The sequence below is a fragment of the Anguilla rostrata genome, chromosome 4 (genome assembly GCF_018555375.3).
Source record: "Anguilla rostrata isolate EN2019 chromosome 4, ASM1855537v3, whole genome shotgun sequence".
In the NCBI taxonomy this organism is placed as follows: Eukaryota; Metazoa; Chordata; class Actinopteri; order Anguilliformes; family Anguillidae; genus Anguilla; species Anguilla rostrata.
In genome coordinates this window covers 44713152-44719151 of record NC_057936.1, presented here as the reverse complement: position 1 = coordinate 44719151, position 6000 = coordinate 44713152, and the positions used below count along the sequence as shown (strand labels likewise).

At 43.0% G+C, this 6000-nt stretch overlaps 1 protein-coding gene across 3 annotated transcripts in view; it reads left to right on the top strand.

Moving 5' to 3' along the window:
- The first annotated feature begins 656 nt into the window (after positions 1 to 656).
- The window catches only part of smpx (small muscle protein X-linked), a 29821-nt gene continuing 24477 nt past the window's right edge, over positions 657 to 6000 (top strand). Inside the window, exon 1 of one of the 3 annotated variants that reach the window (XM_064332750.1) lies at positions 657 to 767. The gene's annotated coding sequence lies outside the window, so the exon portion shown is untranslated. Of the gene's footprint in view, positions 768 to 1846; positions 2011 to 2669; positions 2782 to 6000 lie in introns of those variants that run through there. The other 2 variants (XM_064332748.1, XM_064332749.1) reach the window with 2 other exon arrangements.

Genomic DNA, 6000 nt, shown 5'->3' with positions numbered 1-6000 from the left:
TGAGGGTTTGTACAGTAGTGTGTTTCACAGGTGGGGGTTTGCTGTGTTCCCCATGTGAGGGTTTGTACTATAGTGTGTTTCACATTTGGGGGTTTGAACAGTAGTGTGTTTCACAGGTGAGGGTTTGTACATTAGTGTGTTTCATAGGTAGGGGTTTGTACGGTAGTGTGTTTTACAAGTAGGTTGAGCAGCTAATTTAGTGTTCTAGTTGATGTTAGAACCGTTCTCTGAGCAGATAGTTCAGAATGATCTGAAAACATATCTCTTTCACAAAACAAGCAAGGACAGGCAGGGCTGGGATTATCCAGAAGAAAATGTATTTTTATACATACTTCAGTGTGATCAAAGTAAAAATGCAGTGTGTTTAGATGTTTTTTTTCTACGCATTTTTAAAGGAAACTTGTGACTTCCTAATATGAAGGTTCAACTGCTATAAATATGATCCCAGTATATAATATCCAGGTTATTTTGTGCAGCACCTCCCAGCCCTGAACCACATTAGTGGATTTCTTACCCCAGTTCAGGGTGACCCGCCCAGTTAGACTGATCCGGTTCCACTGGGACGGCTTGGCGTGCAGAGTAGAGATCCAATCAGGTGGAGAGGCTTAGGCACGCTCCCCCAGCTCTCCCTACCAGAGCTGCAATTAGGTCAGGTCTTTAATAAGGAGAGGAGCCGCACACCGCACACCTCACAACACAGGAGAAGAGAGGAACTCAAGCTGAGAAGGCTGGGCGTGGCCCAGGGCGGCCTAGTAAGCAGTCAGAAGGTTAGTGCCAATATCATGACCTCAGGATCTGAAAACAGGGCTCCTCAATCGGGGGCAGGAGGGATGAAGGAGGTGGTGCTGATTTAGCAATTCCTCTGTTTTTTATGTTAAAAAAGATTTTCTGCTCCCCTTTCAAGTGATCAAAAGTCAAAAGAAATGCCTGATCTGGGTTAGTGGAAAGATTTTTGCGATTTGTGTTTGATAGACAAACCTTTTGTGTCATGTACTCTGGGTTTGATTTAAAAAATTCCCATTGCACATTTAGAAATAATCTATTTATAACAACACATATGATATGTTATTACAGTTTTCCACTCATTGAGAAAGTTAGTTTCCTCAGTTGACAGCTCTAGCAGAGAGAGAGGATGCTCCAAGAAATAAAATCAGAGGGTATTAGACTGGGATTCTTGGCAATGACCTCCTCCATTCACTCAAGGGATTTAACGTGTTGGAGGCCAGTAAATGTGGTAAGATTAATGTAGGTTCAAAAAGAGTGGTGTGGCCAGGAAAATTGCCCAGTCCAGGTAAAGAGATAGGAACAAGTGTTTGGGTCAGGTGAGGAGGCAGGGTCAGGATACTTCATTGCAGTGTTAGGAGCATAGGAGGGGTTAGTTAGAGAAGTGCGGTCAGATTGCACATTTCATCCCTGTATTGCAGTTTCAGTTGGTTTTAATTTGCATTGCTGAGTTTGACTGGCACATATATTGTTCACAGATTATTTAGCTAATTGCTTAATGTGCATGTTTATGATAGCAATCATAAGTGCATCATAACAGCAGAGATATGACAACACAGGGTGTGTGAGGGATGATGCCGAGTACAGAGACATTAAAAGTGAATCAGGGCTAGATACCACTGAATGGATTCTGTGTGTGTGTGAGTGTGTGTGTGTGTGTGTGTGTGTATGAGCATGTTTTATAGGTGTGTGTATGTATGCATGCTCATGCATCTGTGTGTATGTGTGTCTCGAAGTTTGTTCTGAGACATGGAGAGAGAGAGCAGGTCTCTCTGTGTATTGCACTGCTATTTTTAGGAAGAACAAATGCCAGATACGAGAGGAATCCCTCAACATGTAGCTTCACTGAGCGTGTGTCCCAGAGTAAGAGTGTGAAAGTGCAGGGTCCCAGTCTCGGTACGGTGCTGATCTGAACCAAGCAGGGAGGGGTTCAGGGATTACATTAGGGTCCATCGCCACAGCAACCGCCTGACAACATCCAGGTGAAAACCAGTGTTCTGCTTACAGGTATTGGAGACTGTATGGGCCACTTTGTGTGTGCGAGTGTGTGTGTGTGTGTGTGTGTGTGAGAGGGAGATTGTGTGATTGTATGTGTGTGTAGGTGTGTTTGGGGTTCTAGGTGTTGTCATGTCTGAATAGTTAGTCTGTTCTCTCATTTGTTTAAAAACTTTTCTTTTACAAATGCTACTGGAATCACATTTGAATGTTATAAAAGCTTCAGAGCCGGAAGCCTAAGGGTGTCAGGGGTAGATACTATGGGATACAGCAGTAACCTGGACTCCCACGTGCATGGTAGTGTGTGTGTGCATGCACACGTTTGTGTCTGTGTCTATGTGTACAAACATTTGCTTGTGCCAGTAGTATTCAGTGTGCAGCAACAATCAGAGCAGTAGTGTGGAGCAGTGCTCAGAGCATCAGTAGGGAGTAGGGGTTAGAGCAGCAATGTGGAGCAGTGGTCAGAGCATCAGTAGGGAGTAGGGGTTAGAGCAGCAATGTGGTGCAGTGGTCAGAGCAGTAGTGTGGAGTAGTGGTCAGGGCATCAGTAGGGAGTAGTGGTCAGAGCAGCAGAGTGGAGTAGTGGCCAGAGCAGCAGTGTGGTGCAGTGGTCAGGGCAGCAGTGTGGTGCAGTGGTCAGAGTAGCAGTGTAGAGCAGTGGCCAGGGTAGCAGTGTTGAGCAGTGGCCAGAGTAGCAGTGTGGAGCAGTGGTCAGGGCAGCAGTGTGGTGCTTGTGGTCAGAGTAGCAGTGTGGAGCAGTGGTCAGAGTGGCAGTGTGGAGTGGTAAGTAGTGTTGTTACATTGTGGTCAGGGTTAGGTATGTTGCTATTAGAGTATAGGCATCTGTTTAAAGAATAATGATTGTTTGTGTTAGTGTTAATCAGTTTAACCTACAGGGTCCAAGTTGAACTATGTGGTTGTTCCCTGCACTTGGAACGGTACTTCTCTCTAGGGTTTTCGACACACTTGTTCCTGGTTATGGTTATACACTTTGTTGTACGTCGCTCTGGATAAGAGTGTCTGCCAAATGCCTGTAATGTAATGTCTAGGTCTGACACATAGTCCCACTCACAGAATTGCACTGACTTGAGAAATACACTTTTTTTCATTTTTTACTTGCGGTGCTTGCACAGCTATTCCTCACAAGATTGTCTGCCGTGTCTCTGTAGCCAGGCTGTACCAGGTGCGTATGTGTCAGGCAGTCTCCATGGCCAGAATGTGCTCACTGAGTCTGTGCCTTGTCAAAATTTGTCTCACCTGTTGTGGTGTAGTAATTGTAGGACAATCTTTGTTTAGGCCTTACCATAAAACTGATTTTTAAAACTGTGTAGCAGTCCACCCGTTGTGGCGGTGTGTCTTCACATTTTGGTATGGTCTTTGCCTTGCTTTATGGAAGTGGAACACACTGTTTTGCGTATCAAAGGTTGAGATGGCCATCCTGCCCGCCTGTGGCATCTGATAACACAGTCTATGAATTCACACAGGATGCCATTGTTAGAAATGCACTGCTCTCTATTTAACCAGAATTATTTTACATGGGCTTTGAATAAATGAATGTGAAAAGAAGCTGCTATCCGTGTGTGTGTGTGTGTGTGTGCGCGCATGCGTGGAGGGGGGAGGGGGGTGAGTGTTTGTTGAGGTATGTGTAAGGGTGGGTGTTGATGGTTTGCTTGTGTGTGGTTATGGTGTGTGTCTCTGTGTCAGAGTCAGAGTTTCCATTAGCTACCAACCAGATGGTTCTTGGCCAGTAAAATTATCAAATGAAATGTAAAGCCTTTCAGCTATTCTGGCCAGAATAAAATTCATTGATTAAAATAACGGAGTGTCTATTTGCACACGGCAGCTATTCAGCTATTTACACCCGGCCCCCTCACCCCCCGGCTCCACAAAGCCCAACAAGCTGTGGCTCTAGCCACTCACAGGTTATGTTAACAACTTTGTAAGTCCCAGGTTCTGAAGCACAGCACATTACGACTCGGGATCGGAGTTAATGTGGGTCCATGTGGCGGTCCCTGATGCCCGCTACTGGGTGGCAGAGACTCAGACTTGGTCCGGCCTCATGGAAACACCCCCTCACCTTTGTCCTCTACGTGGTGCAGCAGATCAGGACTCTGATGCTGTTTCTAAAATATACATACAGTACATATACACGTACAGTGTCTAATGTGTGCCCGGGTGCAAATAGCATTGTTGGCTATGGACACCTGGGTACTTGTCTCTGCCATGCTATATACACCTGGGTGTAAATAGCTACATTGGCTATATTCCACCCCGGGTGCAAATAGCATTGTTGGCTACGGACACCTGGGTGCTCGTCTCTGCCATGCTATATACACCCGGGTGTAAATAGCCACTTTGGCTATTCCACCCGGGTGCAAATAGCATTGTTGGCTACTGACACCTGGGTGCTAATAGCATCTGCCTTAAAATAAATAAATGTATATATTTAGGCTCTTACAATCACAAACATACACTTCACTTATTTTGTCTCAAAAGCACAGCAACCATTCATTGTTATCGTCCCCAATCACCCTCCAGCATGAAATAATGATTTCTCTCGGATCAAAAACAAAAAAAGAAACGAGAAGCTGCCAGCAGGAGAAGGTTGCATTGCTATTGCGACTCTCAAGATGCTCTAAAACCTATGAGATATTCAGTTTCATGTCAGCAGCTGCCTGCTTCCATGCCATGAAGTATCACCACAACTAAAAGGACACAGCTTAAATAAGTTAGTGGTTGTCTATCATAGCCCTTATGTTATTTTTTGCCTGTTATAAATAGTTTGTTTTTACTCTGCCAAAACCTGATGAACTTGAATAAGCCTAAAGATATGACTGATATGCAAATTGTCTTTTTGTTAAATGCAGTATTCTGCATTGTAGGCTAAAGCCAATTGGTGCATTTTCTGGTATTGGCATTGGCTATTAGTCATGGTGAATCAATGAAATTGTGTTTATTTGCCCAAGTAGAAAAATGCATTTTAATGAAGAACCAACAATGCAAGATCATGGAAGCTTCTTTTTCTGAGAAGAGGTTTATGCACACACAAAATGTGCACAGATGCAAATAGCCTTTTTTTACACCTGATTTATCCTTTTGTGCGAAGCCTATGCCTATTTGTTATTAAATTTTCATAAATTTTCAAAGTCCAAACATGCAAGATTAATTTTGCATATTATTAAACACATTAAACCTATTGATATAAACGTTGATATAGCTAGAAGTTTGTTTGTGTATGTGTGTGTGAGGGGTGATGTTGGGATGGGTGTTATTGTGCATGTTGTAATGGGGGGGGAAGGGGGGATTGCAGGGGGATGAAAGTAAAGGACGAGTGGGGTGGTTGTAATGGGTGGTAGTGTTGACAGCTGCCTGGCTGGAGTAAAAATAATGCAGCCCAGGGCTGAGCCAATGTCTCTCAGCCCCCTGTGTTGATGTATAAACAGCACCATGGTTACAGTTACTAAGGTGAGCTTTGGCCTAGCTGGGAATGTACTTCACCTTCATCTTTGACCTGTCATTCACACAGTCACAGTGTCTTTCTCAGAATTACAGTTCCTAAATAATTTTATAAACTAAAGTCAGTTCAAAATTTTAACACTCTCTCTCTTTCTCCCTCTACTTTTTTCTTTCTCATAGAACTATCTGTGACTGCTCTCCTTTTCTTTTTGAATTGTTAATGTTTTCTTTATCTGTGAATCAATTGTTTTAACTTGAGTTTCCATAATATGTATACAATTACTGTAAATGTAACCAGAGGGCCACTAACAACACTACACTACATTTTACATTTTAGGCATTTAGCTGATGCTTTGATGCAGAGCGACTTGCAATGAGTTTTTTCTAACAACATGTCTGTTTGTTGGGTTATGTCCAGTGTAGGTTGCTAACTGATAGTAACATCTGTAACTTTACTTTTTATTACTGCTGTTTTCATTTTAATTTAATTACCCTGATTTTACCACTCTATATTAAAAGTATTTATTTATTTATTTATTTATTTAT